The sequence below is a fragment of the Rhinopithecus roxellana genome, chromosome 12 (assembly GCF_007565055.1).
Source record: "Rhinopithecus roxellana isolate Shanxi Qingling chromosome 12, ASM756505v1, whole genome shotgun sequence".
Classification (NCBI taxonomy): Eukaryota; Metazoa; Chordata; class Mammalia; order Primates; family Cercopithecidae; genus Rhinopithecus; species Rhinopithecus roxellana.
This window is the reverse complement of record NC_044560.1, coordinates 83,922,047-83,937,677: the sequence shown is the minus strand read 5'-3', so window position 1 is coordinate 83,937,677 and position 15,631 is coordinate 83,922,047. Positions and strand designations below refer to the sequence as shown.

At 47.2% G+C, this 15,631-nt stretch overlaps 1 pseudogene; it reads right to left on the bottom strand.

Moving 5' to 3' along the window:
* Positions 1-383: 383 nt before the first annotated feature.
* LOC104668575 lies at positions 384-13,644 on the bottom strand (annotated as a pseudogene).
* Between the last annotated feature and the right edge of the window lie 1,987 nt (positions 13,645-15,631).

The following is a 15,631-nucleotide window of genomic DNA, read 5'->3' as shown; positions in this document are numbered from 1 at the left end:
CTGGCTAACACGGTGAAACCCCGTCTCTACTAAAAAATACAAAAAACTAGCCAGGCGAGGTGGTGGGCGCCTGTAGTCCCAGCTACTCTGGAGGCTGAGGCAGGAGAATGGCGTAAACCCAGGAGGCGGAGCTTGCAGTGAGCTGCGATCCGGCCACTGCACTCCAGCCTGGGTGACAGAGCGAGACTCCGTCTCAAAAAAAAAAAAAAAAAAATCCTTCAGGAATGGTGACTCTTGTTTTTAATCCTGAATGAGCTCTCACTTCTTCTCTGTGTGCTGCCAGTGCCCAGGACAAACCCCTGCTGAGAGTATTTCTTTTTTTTTTTTTTTTTGAGACAGAGTCTCCCTCTGTCACCCAAGGTGGAGTACAGTGGTGCGACCTCGGCTCACTGCAACCTCCACCTCTTGGGTTCAAGCGATCCTTCTGCCTCAGCCTCCCGAGTAGCTGGAATTACAGGCACCTACCACCATGCCTGGCTAACTTTTCCCCCCGACTGAGGTGTTCCTGAGTTTATTTGAGGCACACCCGGGAGAGCACCCTGTACCTAGAAGAAGGTGTTGGGTCTCCTGGTGAAGCATGGCTTCTGCTGATGGCACAGCACCCAGTGGGGCGGCAGGAACTTGATCTTGGAGTCGTGGAATTGCTTGACAGCCGGCCGCCGGCACTTGCTGGCCGTGATCTCCTCCACCTTCATGATCTGGATGAAGTGGGCCCAGGCGTGGTACTGGGCGCCCATGTCTCGGCAGCACTGGTGACAGCGCCCGTGGTGGTTGTCCCAGTATTCCCAGTACATGTTGTGGGTGCTGCTCCGGGAGTCATAGCGCAGCCAGATGCTGAAGTTCTTTACCCGCAGTGGGTACTTCTCAAACACCTGCCCACAGTTGACAGTCTCCCCTGAAGACTTCTTCATCTTCTGTAACTGAGATAGGAAGTACCAGAAGTGGAACTTGGCAACTACATGATTAGGCGCAAAGATTTGCATGTGGTAGAGGGGTGGCGTTTGGCCTTTGGGGGTAGGCAGGCAGCGACCCACCACCTTGTACTCACGTTGTGTGCCCGAGGCCTTCAGGGCTTTCTTTCCACCTTCGCCACCACCTGCAAAAGGAAAAGGCTAATTTTTGTATTTTTAGTAGAGACGGCGTTTCACCATCTTTCCCACTCCTGACCTAAAGTGATCTGCCCACCTTGGCCTTCAAAAGTGCTGGGATTACAGGCATGAGCCACTGCACCCGGCCTTCTTCTGAGTATTTAATAGAAATACCTCCATCTGTGGGACCACAAATAATTATTAATATAGATAATAATTTTATGTATTTATTTTTACTTATTAAAAAACTTAATAAATTCATGGCAGAAAACAACAAGCCAATAAGTAAAAATAAGAAAATAGAGATTACATATAACTTCATCACCTAGAGATAATCACTATTAACAGTTGGGTTAACTCTCCTGGATTTCTTTTTTTTTTTTTTTTTTTTTGAGACGGAGTCTCGCTCTGCCGCCCAGGCTGGAGTGCAGTGGCCGGATCTCAGCTCACTGCAAGCTCCGCCTCCCAGGTTTACGCCATTCTCCTGCCTCAGCCTCCCGAGTAGCTGGGACTACAGGCGCCCGCCACGTCGCCCGGCTAGTTTTTTTGTATTTTTTAGTAGAGACGGGGTTTCACCGGGTTAGCCAGGATGGTCTCGATCTCCTGACCTCGTGATCCGCCCGTCTCGGCCTCCCAAAGTGCTGGGATTACAGGCTTGAGCCACTGCGCCCGGCCCTGGATTTCTTTTTAATGCATATGTAACAAGATGTTAAATGCTCCCCTTCCCGAGTCCAAGTGATCTCATTGTTCAGTTCCCACCTATGAGTGAGAACATGCGGTGTTTGGTTTTCTCTTCTTGTGATAGTTTGCTAAGAATGATGGTTTCCAGCTGCATCCATGTCCCTACAAAGGACGCAAACTCATCCTTTTTTATGGCTGCATAGTATTCCATGGTGTATATGTGCCACATTTTCTTAATCCAGTCTGTCACAGATGGACATTTGGGTTGATTCCAAGTCTTTGCTATTGTGAATAGTGCCGCAATAAACATACGTGTGCATGTGTCTTTGTAGTAGAATAATTGATAGTCCTTTGGGTATATACCCAGTAGTGGGATGGCTGGGTCATATGGTACATCTAGTTCTAGACTCTTGAGGAATTGCCATACTGTTTTCCATAACACTGGGCCTATCATGGGGAGGGGGGAGGAGGGAGGGATTGCATTGGGGAGTTATACATGATATAAATGATGAATTGATGGGTGCTGACGAGTTGATGGGTGCAGCACACCAACATGGCATAAGTATACATATGTAACAAACCTGCACGTTATGCTGCACATGTACCCTAGAACTTAAAGTATAATAATAAAAAAATAATAATAATAATAACATCAGAGAGATAAGAAATGGTATAGTTTGGATATTTGTCCCCACCCTAATCTCATGTTGAATTTTAATCCCCAGTGCTGGAGCTCTGCCCCCCCACCAGGTGTCTGGGTCACAGGGATGGATCCCTCATGACTTGGTGCTGTCTTTGCGATAGTGAGTTGTCACAAGATCTGGTCATTTAAAAGTGTGTGGCACCCACCCCCTGCCACTCTCTCTCTTGCTGTTGCTTTCACCGTATGAAGTGCCTGCTCCGGCTTTGCCTTCTGCCAAGAGTGAAAGCTTCCTGAGGCCTCCTCAGAAGCAGATGCAGGCACTATTCGTACTGTACAGCCTGCAGAACCATAAGCCAATTAAACTTCTTTTCTTATAAAAAAAAAAAAAAAAGATGTTAAATGCAAGTTTCCTGTCATTTTGGCTTTGGGGCAGAGGCAGGGACTACTACATCCAGGCATGCTGAAGGAAGGAGAAACCAGTTCTACCAGCATTAATCCCATCACCCCCAGAGTGTGTGTGTGTGTGTGTGTGTGTGTGTGTGTGTGTGTGAGAGAGAGAGAGAGAGAGAGAGAGAGAAGACAGAAGAGAGAAGAGGGCTAGTTGAAAGAGATTTATTTTAGAGGCAATTATGTTTTTTTGTTTTGTTTTTGAGTCAGGGTCTCACTCTGTCACCCAGACTGGAGTGTGGTAGCGCAATCACTGCTCACTGCAACCTTGAATTCCTGGGCTCAAGTGATCCTTCCACCTAGCCTCTAAAGTAGCTAGGACTACAGGCACCTGTTACCACGCCCAGTTAGCTTTTTTCACTTTTTTGTAGAGATGGGGGTCTTACTATGTTGCCCAGGCTGGTCTCGAACTCCTGGCCTCAAGCAATCATCCCCGCAAGGCCTCCCAAAGTGCTGGGATTACAGGCATGAGCCACTGCAGCAGGCCTCTTTTGGACCAAATTGTTGATTGCTTTATGTTCCCCACTACATCACCTGCCTCCACCCCCAGACAGGAGGGGTGAGGGGAACTTGTGAAGGGAGCCATTTGGAAAGTGTGAGATGTGCCTCGGGGGTCTTGTAGACCAAGGAGAAAAGCAAGTCTAAAGCAATGGCCCACTCCTCTATCACCCGCACTACTCTGCCCGCAACAGAGAGAGTTTATCATGCTGAAATGTAAATATCCATTGAGTTATCTACCTCCCCAGCTAAACCAGAAACCAGAGTCTGGGGCTTGTATCTCTTGGCCCCTGCAAAAGGCCTCTTACTTAATTGATGCTTGATAAATGTTCTGAAGAATGAAGCAAACACTGAAAAAACTGTGGAGTAGAAAATGGAAAGAACAAGGATTTAGAATCACACAGATCGGAGTTCAAATCCTGCCTCTGCCACTTTCTAGCTGTGTTCCCTTGGGGAAGTCATATCGTCTCTCTAACCTTATATTTCTCACTTGTAATATGAGGGTAATTTGAGTGTCTGCTTTGCAGAGTTTTGAATGAAATGAGATCAAGCACTGGTACATAGGTGTTCCATCAATGAAGAATGAATGAAGATATGGTAGTTTTGGGAACACTGCAAACTGGCTAGGTCTTCTGAGAATTTCCTGTCTGAGCTGATACAGTTCTGGGATTTCTAGATCCTGGTTTCCTTCCCTGCTCCTTCTGCAGTTATCATCGTCCTCATCATCTTTATAGAAGCAGCAACAGCTGCCATTTGTATGGCAATTTATAGAAATTCCATGGCCTGGTCTCATTTAAATATTGCAATAACCCTGTGAGATGTATATTATAATCCCCATTTCACAGATAAGGGAACTGAGACCCAGAATGACTTGCCCAAGGGCACAAAGATCTGAGACTCGAGGGTACCTCTATTAGCTTTCCTAAAGGGATTTATTTCACATGTATGCAGCACCCACTGGTATTCTGGGCATTTGCAATTAGCAGCTCCTGTCCCCTTATATGGTAGTGGAGAGGACAGACGACCAAATCAAAACATCATCTATATCTCTTCGTGGTAAGATGGTAAGTGCTGTCATTGAGTGGGCAGAAACACCAAACAAGATGACAATTTCTGCTGAGGGCAGTTGTCTGGAGAGCAGATCCAATCCACTGTTTGCTATCTCTGGCCTTGGGTAAGTCACTTCACCTATCTGGGCCTTAATTTCTTCTGCCAAATGGGAGTTATAATAATAGTACTTCCCTCATAAGTCACTGTGGGGGGCCGAGTGAGGTGACTCACGCCTGTAATCCCAGCACTTTGGGAGGCCAAGGCAGGCAGATCACCTGAGGTTAGGAGTTCAAGACCAGCCTGGCAACATGGTGAAACCCCGTCTCTACAAAAATACAAAAATGAGCTGGACATAATGGCGGGTGCCTGTAATCCCAGCTGCTTGGGAGGCTGAGACGGAAGAATCACTTGAATGCAGGAGGCGGAGGTTGCAGTGAGCTGAGATTGAGCCACTGCACTCCAGCCTGGGCAACAGAGTGAGACTCTGTCTCAAAAAAAAAAAAAAATCACTGTGAGGGTAACAGATAAAATGTATGTAGCATTTAACACAGTGTTTTGCACAAGCAAGTGTATACAACTTTTTTTTTTTTTTTTTTTCTGAGACACAGTCTCACTCTATTGCCCAGGCTGGAGTGCAGTGGTACAATTTCGGCTCACTGCAACCTCTGCCTTCTGGAGGTTCAAGTGATTCTCCTGCCTCAGCCTCCCAAGCAGCTGGGATTACAGGTGCCCACCACCATGCCTAGCTAATTTTTGTATTTTCAGTAGACGTGGGGTTTTGCCATATTGGCCAGGCTGGTGTCAAACTCTTGATCCACCCACCTCTGCCTCCCAAAGTGCTGGGATTACAGGTGTGAGCCACTGCGCCCAGCCACTTCTCAGTTTACGTCTCAATAAACCCATCATCTGTTGAAAATATTGTAAGCAGAAAACGCATTTGATAAACCTGACCTACCAAACATCATAGCTTAGCTTAGCCTAACTTAAACATGCTCAGAACACTTGCACTAGCCTTCAGTTTGGCAAAATTATATAACACAAAGCCTATTTTTAAGTAATGTGTTGAATATCTCGTGTAATATATTGAAAACTGCACTGAAAGTGAAAAACAGAATGGTTGGGTACTGAAAGTATGGTTTCTAGGCCAGGCGTGGTGGCTGACACCTATAATCCCAGCACTTTGGGAAGCCAAGGCATGCAGATCTTGAAGTCAGGAGTTCGAGACCAGCCTGGCCTATGGTGAAACCCCATCTCTACTAAAAATACAAAAATTAGCCAGGCGTGGTGGCGCCCACCTGTAGTCCCAGCTATTTGGGAGGCTGAGGCAGGAGAATTGCTTGAACCCGGGAGGCGGAGGTTGCAGTGAGCTGAGATCGTGACACTCACTGTCACTCAGTGTCACTTTGTTGCACTCCAGCCTGGGCAACAAAGCAAGACTCTGTCTCAAAAAAAAAAAAAAAAAAAAAGTATGGTTTCTACTGAATGCATATTGCTTTCACACTATTGTAAAGTCAAGAAATCATAAGGTGGGGACTGTACTCAGTTAATAGTAGTTGGTCTTTTATTAATGTAACCTGGATGTCAGCCAGGGGCCTTCTGACCCCTTGAAACCTTCAAAGGATGGACCCAAGCACCCATTACAAAACCCCTTTCCAGGATTACTGCAAATTCCTGAGAGACTTTGTTTCTCCTGCTCCAATTCCTACTTCAGCCTGTACTATCTTTGGTCAGCACTATACCAAAACAGATGTAAAAGTTAGTCCCTTCAGCTGTTTCCACCAACACCCCAGTCAGGGCAGCCTCCATGAATATAGAAGATCTTTCTTGAATATTTCCAGGGATAGGAGACAGAGACAGTCACATCATAGCTATACACCTCAGGGTGAACAAAAACAAAAACAACTCTCGGTTTCCAAAACAGCCTTTTCTACTTTCCTCCATAGCGCCCAGCCTCAGCCACAAGCCAGCTCTTGTCTCCTGGTAAAGGACATTTGCCTTTGGCTATTCATTCCACTCTCTCTTCCTAAGGACCTCTCAGATTTCTCTTCCAGGCATTATCGCATTGTGTGAAGCCTCAGGGTTAGGGGGTTGGTTTTCTCTCCTATCTCCCCATCACCACCATCATCAAGTGAAAGCTTTACAGGGCTCCTCTTTGGCCTTCATGTAGTCCCCACAAGGATAGCAGGAAACATTTGCTGTCATTCTGGCCCTCTCTGGCTTCCTGCTGCCCACCCCTCCCCAGAGCCCTCGGGTCCTGCCCATGTCCCAAATCCAGTCCTCCAGATTCTGGTAGAATCTCTGAGCCCTCAGTAGCTTCTCAGTGTATGTATGACCTCTTGTTTAAAACATCCAGAGCCATTGGGGAACAGATCCAAATCTAAGTTATCTTCTTTTTTTTTTTTTTTTTTTTTTTTTTGAGATGGAGTCTCACTCTGTCACCCAGGCTGGAGTGCAATGGCATGGTCTTGGCTCACTGCAACCTCTGCTTCCCGGGTTCAAGCGATTCTCCTGTCTCAGCCTCCCAAGTAGCTGGGACTACTACAGGCACGTGCCACCACACCTGGTTATTTTTTGTATTTTTAGTAGAGATTGGGTTTCACTATGTTGGCCAGGCTGGTGTCAAACTCCTGACCTCGTGATCCGCCCGCCTCGGCCTCCCAAAGTGCTGGGATTACAGGCGTGAGCCACCGTGCCTGGCCTCCTCTTCTTCGTTGCCCCCAGAACAGCTGCCTCTCAGACATTCAAGACCACACCTTTACCCTAGTTTTCCAAAGTATTTTCCTAACAAAAGCCATCCTCTTCTCTAAGGGTGGAGGTCATGCGCTGAGGGTTTATGACATGCATCTGGCTCACAGGGGTGTTTTTAAAAAGTCAAATCAACATTTAAAAATTGATGGATTACACATAAAAGTCCAGATTTGTGACTTGTCTTATAAATTCAGAAAATCTGGCATCATAAGACCCACATTTCTCTCAAGGAGCATATTGGCCTAAATGAAGAGCTGCCCTTTCGACAGGTTTTTCCTTTGTTTTTTCTTTCTAAATACTGTACTTCATGCTATAAGACAGGTTTTTCTTATGCCCCTGATGCACCAGCGTATTTCTGTCTCCTGCTTGACTCCTGCAGGCTTTCACCTTTGTGACTTTTGCTAAGCGGCATTTTAGTGCCAGTTTCTACCCTCTGTTGCTTTATTATAATTAAGTAGGGTCTAGGAATTCGCTAGGCTCACAAGGCGGGAAAGGGGATCCTACAGCAAGAGCAGTCACAAGTATACAAGTGATGGCTATCCCTGGAAGGGCCAGGGGTCCAGAGGGATGGGGTCTCCCGTGTAAGGAGGCGGTGGGACTGGTGAGGGTGAAGGTGAGTCTTGGTTATGAAAGCTCCAAATGCTCTCTCATCGGGCACGGGGAGCCAGCGTGGGGTTTAAGGCAGGGCGACACACCATGAGCTGTACGTATGAGAAAGGTGGCTGGGAAGCTCGCGGGGCAGAATCTATTGAAACCCTCCCATCCCCCGCTGTATCTGCTGGAAGCCCAGTGAGAGACAGGGGCAGTGGTCCGAGGAAGGCTGCCTCCGGATGAGTGGCAAAGGCGGTGGGAACGGCTGGGAGGACTGCAAGGGAGGGATTTCGGAGGCAGCCTTGTCAAAGAGTGGGTATGCTTGACCTTGACGGAAAACACTGCGGGAGCTGCGGCAGCAACTCGCTCGCCTCCGCTCCGCTCCCGTCCCCTGCGCCGCTGCGGACTGCGGCGGAATCCCGGCCCCTCGCCGGGCGCCCTCCCGCGCGGATGCGGCACGCGAGGGGCGGGGACGGGATGGCGAGGGTGGCCGGGTGGCGGGGATACCGGTCTTCCCTGGAAGGCCAGGGAGGGAAGGGGAGGCTGGTCACATGGCACTGCCACCGGGCGCAGCCGGATTGGCGGGTTGCGCAGCCAAGCAAGCCAACGCTGCTTGGATTTCCAGGCTGAGCGGCCCCCTCCCCTCGTTCGAGCGCCGGAGGAAAGCGCTGGCCCTGCCCCGGGCAAGGGAAGACGCGAGCCGTGCTCGTTCCGCAGTGTGAAACGTACGGTATCGCCGCAGTCCTAGGGAGGTCTGATTATTGGGAGCTTGGGACGTCTGATTATTGTGTGGGAGCAATTGTCTGATTATCGTCTGATTATTGTCTTGGGAGGTCTGATTATTATCTGGGAGGTCTGATTATTGTCTCCATGAACACCTCTCGTCCCCCTTCCCTTCTCTGCTTTTCTCCTGCCTTCCCACACCTGCCCCTCTTTCTACCCTACCTACCTGGAGGCCAGCTTTATTTGCAGGTTTCCATTATTTGCTCTAATTTTTCAGCTTTGAGTAAATCGACCTGCTGGAGGTGGCAAAGATTAAAAGAGAAATCCCACAGATGCCTCAAGTCCCACACATCCAGCCCCACCTATCTCCCCAAAATGCTCTTCTCTGTTTCAAGCAAAAACCTGAGAACCATCTCCATCTCGCTGTCCCCAATCAAATCTATGAACAAAACCTATTAAATTTACCTCCAAAATATTTCTTACACCTCACACCAAGTGTTTTTCCTTCTTACCATTTATCCTGATTTGTAACTGTATGTTTATTTGTATGGTTGTTTTTGTAAGAGTTTTTTTCCCACTGGATTATAAGCTCCATGTCAGCAGGGACCTTATCTGTTTTGCTCATTGCTGTATCACCAACACTGTCAGGCACACAGTAGGTACTCAATAAATGTTAATTGATTGATTGAATGAATGAATCCATGTATAACAAGTCCTGGGGAGGGGCACAGATTTTAAGATAAAACACACAGTATCTATCTCTAAGAAGTCACCTATCCAATGGGTTTGGTGTCATGAAGCCTGTAGTCCCAGCTACTTGGAAGACTGAGGCAGGAGGACTGCTCGAGCGCAGGAGTTTGAAGTTGTATCATACTATGATTTTGCCTGTGAATGGCCACTACACTCCAGCCTGGGCAACATAGCATGACCCTGTCTACAAACAAAACAAAAAAAGAAGTCATCCATCCAACAAACATGTCCTGAGGTCTTTGCTACACAAGGCCCTGGACAGAGACCAGTGCATGCAATGAGTAAGAATCCATTTCTACCTTCCCTCTTTGTCTTAAGAGTTCACATGTTACTAACCCAGACAAGACCCTGTGGTATTGGAGGTGCCAAGGGTGGAGTCGGAGTCCAGGATTTAGAATCTGATGAGCTGACTGTATGACCACAAGTCTTCTCTCTCTGAGGCTCCATCTTCTCATCTTGAAAACGGGATAGCAATACCAAGCTCACAGGGCTGTTGAGAGCAATGAATTAGATAAATGAAAGCACCAACTGTGGGTTTTACAGCGATGTCAGGTGTAGGTGGGTGATCATATCTTCCAGTTTGCCTGGAACAGATCGATTGACACCTGTTAAACCAGCGCAAATTAATAGCATTCCCTTTCTTCCTTCCAAATGTCCTGCTTTGGACCGTAAAGTATGTGGATACCCTAGTAATACATGTAACTCTAGAGTTATCTACACTGTCCCCTGGGGACACAAAGGATGGAGGGAGGTGGGTCTGACTGTAGAAAGGTGGATGGTAACCATGGAAATGAGCCTGAAATATGCAAAGGATTACACCAAGTGAAGAGGGATAAGAAGGGCATAAACAGCAGAGGGACCAGCATTTGCAAAGAAGCAAGGCTTAACAATCCTGGGCATATTTAGTTAGATAACATAAAGAAGGCAAAATGTCTTGAGTCCAGGAGGCATGCAAGAAGATGAGGCTTTCTGCAGTGGGAACTGGAGAAAGTTTTTGAGTAGGGGTAGACATGAGCCAATGGCTTCACAAAAGAGACCAATTGAGGGGCTGGGGTCAAAATTGAAGCAGAAGAGATAATGAGGCTTGAACAGGGCAGTGCATGTAAGCCCAGGGAGAAAGGGTGAGATTCCATAAGCATTTTGGAGATAAAACAGATAGGACTTCGATGTGAGCATCAGAGGACAGGTCAGAGGCAGGAAGACTTCCAGATGGATAAAGAGGCCACTCCCTGAGGCAGGCGGAGAGAAGACAGGCCAGGAGACCCAGAAAATAGGAGGTGACCCAGATCAGGCTGACTAGGCACAGAAGCTCATGATCCAGAGGGAAAAATGGAGATCACATCAGGTAGAGGTGACTCCTGAGGCCAGAGGAAGGAGCTAGGAGCCTCAATATTCATGTGACATCTAATTAAAATTAGCTTTCAAAGCAACCTTGAAGTCAGGCGCTGTGGCTCACACCTGTAATCCCAGCACTTTGGGAGGCTGGGGCAGGTAGATCACCTGAGATCAGGAGTTTGAGATGAAGCTGGTCAATATGGTGAAACCACATCTCTACTAAAAATACAAAAATTAGCTGGGTGTGGTGGCACACACCTGTAGTCCCAGCTACTTGGGAAGCTGAGGCAGGAGAATTCCTTGAACCTGGGAGACAAGAGGTTGCAGAGAGCTGAGATCACGCCATTGCACTCCGTCAAAAGCGAAAAAGTGAAACTCCATCTCAAAAAAAAAAAAAAAAAAAAAAAAAGGCTGGGCGTGGTGGCTCACACCTGTAATCCCAGCACTTTGGGAGGCAGAGGTGGGCAGATCACTTGAGGTCAGGAGTTCAAAACCAGCCTGGCCAACATAGCGAAACCCCATCTCTACTAAAATACAAAAAACAATCAGCCAGGCATGGTGATGAGCGCCTGTAGTCCCAGCTATTCTGGAGGCTGAGGCATGAGAATCGCTTGAACCCCGGAGGCAGAGGTTGCAGTCAGCTGAGATCACGCCATTGCACTCCAGCCTGGGTGACAGAGTAAGACTCTGTTTCAAAAAAAGAAATGGTCAGGTGCGGTGGCTCTTGCCTATAATCCCAGCACTTTGGGAGGCCAAGGCGGGTGGATCACAAGGTCAGGAGATTGAGACCATACTGGCTAACACGGTGAAACCCCATCTCTACTAAAAAAAAAAAAAAAACACACAAAAAAAATTAGCCGGGCACGGTGGCAGGTGCCTGTAGTCCCAGCTACTCGGGAGGCTGAGGCAGGAGAATGGCATGAACCCAGGAGGCAGAGCTTGTAGTGAGCCAAGATCATACCACTGCACTCCAGCCTGGGCAACAGAGCGAGACCCTGTTTCAAAAAAAAAAACACCTTGAAAAACACAAGAGAAAGCTCAAAAGTAGAAAAGTAGAGCCTCAAGTAAGAAAAAAAGCAGGTTTTGTAGTCCAATTTCATTGTATGTATGGCTCTCCTTGATTTAAACTGTCCCATAATACCTCATAGACTAAAGGCTGAGCTCCTCGGCCTGGCACTCAAGGCTTCCTGTAGCTGGGTCTCAGCCTATCTCTGGTGAACATTTCATATTTCATCTACTCATGTTTGGCCCCTCCCTCCTTCCTTATGAAAGAGTAGCTCCTTCCTTTTGGAGATTTGCTCCTCCCTTTGATCCAGCCGTATGGTTCAGGTACGGCCTATCAATCATAGCATTCCATCCCCCATGACCACAGATGTGAGTGAGTATGCAGCCAAATCTCATCAATCAGACTTGTTCTGAAGAATTTTGAGAATCTGGAACAAAGTGAAGATAATTACTCCTCTCTGGTGAGGAAGCTAGGACACGTAAGCTAGGGATTTTACAGTTCCAGCAAGAGAGAAAAGTAGACTGAAAAAATAAAGTGAGGAGAAGAGGGAGTTAATGCTTAATGGCTATGGAATTCCAAGCTGGGAAAACGAAAAAGTTCTGGAGATGGATGGTGGTGATGGTTGCACAATAATATGAATTGATTTAATGTTACCAAACTGTACACTTAAAATTGGTTTAAATGGTAGATGTATATAAAATATACATTGGTTAAAATGTATATTTTACCACACACACAAAGAGAAGCTAGTATGCAGAGAAGCAAAGATGAATGATGGAGTGCAGGATCTGGGGGCTTTCCTGGGTGCAGTTGCTGTGGTACATAGGGTTCAAAATGTTATAGAAGCCAAAAACCACTCCTTTGGCCTAGCCTCATTCAAGTTAGGCTTCTGGTTATTGCATCCAATGGAGCCATAATACAGAACCTTTCCATTTTCTTTTTTGGTTTTTTCTTTTCTTTTTTTTTTTTTTTTTTTTTTTTTGGAGACGCAGTCTAACGCTGTCGCCTAGGCTTAGAGTGCAGTGGCACGATCTTGGCTCACTGCATCCTCTGCCTCCTAGGTTCAAGTGATTCTCGTGCCTTGGCCTCCCAAGTAGCTGGGACTACAGGTGAGTGCTACCACGCCTGGCTAATTTTTGTATTTTTAGTAGAGACAGGGTTTTTGCATGTTGGCCAGGCTGGTCTCGAACCTCCCGACCTCAAGCGATCTGCCCACCTCAGCCTCCCAAAGTGCTGGGATTATGGCGTGAGCCACTGTGCCTGGCCAGAACCTTTCCATTTTCATTTCTCGCTCATGTCCTTTCAAACATTCTCTTCTCCTGTCAACTCTGCTGCTCATACTTCCTCAGACTTAGCCTGTGTTTATACACACTATGCCTTTCCTCCCTGGTCCCCACGCTTGGAATGTCCTTTCCCCTTCTTATGACTTTGTCAACTCATCATGTTCATCATTTGAGATCCAGCTCAAAGGGCTCCTCCTCAAGAAAGCCATCCCTGACCACCCTAAGCAGAGCTTGCCATGCCCTCTGTTGGTCTGTCATAGCTTTTTTGTATTTGTCCTCATCACCTGGTATCTCAGTAATCTGCCATCTTGTCTGCAACCCCCAGTAGATTATGTTTTTCATATCCATGACCCTGGTAGCTGGCAAAGAGCCTAGCACAAAGTAAGTATAATAAATCTTTACTGAATGAGTGTACAGATGAGTGAGAATCTTTTTCTCCCTCATGCCATCTCTGAGTCACTACTCAGTTTCTATCAAGAAGAGACACATAAGGAAACGTGGGAGGAATTGTTTTAGTCCCTTTATTCAAGGGTGATAGTCTCAGGAAAGAAGAAAACCCAATCGAATTGGGGCCATTGCAAAGTCTAGTGGCATTTAAGAGAGGTGATTTCCCCCAAAGCACTGATGGTGGCAGCTTTGAACTGAGGCCGAATTTGTTTGGAAGCCAGAGCCAAGACAAGCAAACATTTGGTAGTGTTGAGCCTTCCAGCAAGCTGAGATTCTGACAGCTGTTTCTGTCAGCTGCACAATGAGAAGCATCTAAAACGCATCTGGGTCTACCTGGAATTGGGGGGTCCCCATATCTTTTAGCACAATCTGACCCAAGAAACAAGGCAGCCTTCTCTCCCACCTTCCATTCCCACCATATATACCTCCTCTAAGGGGGCTCTGCAATTGATTAGGACCTTGCACACTGAGAACAGAGTCAAATATGACTATAGAGAACTGTGGCAGAGATGATACTACTGCTTACTAAATGGCTTACAGTTTCTTCCTACATTTCCCAGCTTCCCTTGCAGTTTGTTTTTGTTTGTTTGTTTGTCAGAGTTTTGCTCTGTTGCCCAGGCTGGAGTGCAGTGGTGTAATCTCTGCTCACTGCAACCTCCACCTCCCGGGTTCAAGCAATTCTCCTGGCTCAGCCTCCTGAATAGCTGGGATTACAGGCGCCCCTACCATGCCCAGCTAACTTTTGTATTTTTAGAGATGGGGTTTCACAATGTTGGCCAGGCTGTTCTCGAACTCCTGACCTCAGGTGATCGGCCCGCCTCGGCCTCCCGAAGTGCTGGGATTACAGGCGTAAGCCACCGTGCCCAGCCTCCAGCTGTCTTTTTGAGGCAATACTGAAAGCTTTGCATTGAGATGGTGGAGCCCAAGACAGAAGTAGTCTGGATCTCTGAGTTACCCAGGGGAGTTGAGGACAGCTACCCTGGAGAGTGCCTTAACCCATAGCCAGCTTTGCATGAGTGGAAAAGATATACCATTGTTGTGTTATGCCATTGAGATATTTGGCTCGTTTGTTACCATAGCCAAGTCTACCCTATTCTGCCAGATAAATATAGACACTAATTGTTGTTTTAGCCATCCAGCATCAATCCTCCTTCCTATTTGAGGATTAAACTCTCCCCCTCCTTTAGGACTATTTGGTGTTGCCCAATCCAGTGGTCACATCTCTGTTTTTATCTTTCTTGATTTCTCAGCAGCATTTGTCACAATTGACCACTCCCTTCTGGGAACATATTATGTTGGTGTCTGTGACATCATGCCTGCTTAATTTTTCTTTTATGTCACTGGCCCCTGCTTTTCAGTTTTCTTTGTTGGCTCCCCTTCTTGTTTTATGTCAAAAGTTTGAAGTTCTGGAGACCTGGTTTTAAATATCACAGCTGGTTTCTACCTTTTGAGACGGTGTCTTTTTGTGTCACCCAGGCTGAAGCGCAGTGGCACAATCACAGCTCACTGCAGTCTCAACCTCCCAGGCTCAAGCATTCCTCCCACCTCAGTCTCCCAAATAGCGGGGACTACAAGCACACTCCATCACACCCAGGTAATTTTTCTATTTTTTGTAGAGATGGGGTTTTGCCATGTTGCTCAGGCTGGCCTCAAACTCCTGGGCTTAAGAGATTCACCTGCCTAGGCCTCCCAAAGCGTTGTAATTACAGTTGTGAGCCACAGCGCCTGGCCCATCTTACCATTCCTTATTAATAACAGAACAGTCATTGTTAGCTGGGCACACTGTACCCAGTTAAGAGAATGTTTCCCAGGCTCCCTTGCAGCTGAGTACGGCCATGTAAATATGTTTTGGCCAATGAGATGTGAGCAAAAATGTGCGGGACTTCCAAAGCAGTCTTCTTTTTTTTTCTTTTTTTTTTTTTTTTGAGACAGAGTCTCGTTCTGTTGCCCAGGTTGGACAGGCTGGAGTGCAGTGTTTGATCTTGTCTCACTTCAACCTCCGCCTCCCAGGTTCACACCATTCTCCTGCCTCGGCCTCCTGAGAAGCTGGGACTACAGGCACCCGCCACCACGCCCGGCTAATTTTTTGTATTTTTAGTAGAGAGGGGATTTCACCATGTTAGCCAGGATGGTCTCGATCTCCTGACCTTGTGATCTGCCTGCCTCGGCCTCCCAAACTGCTGGGATTACAGGCATGAGCGTGAGCCACTGTGCCTGGCCCCAAGGCAGTCTTCTTAAAAGGAAAAGGATGCATCTTTCTTCCCTTTTTCCTTCCCACTGTTTGGAATATGGACCATAGTGAGGTGACCTTAACATTGGAAGCCAAATACTGAGGATGGCT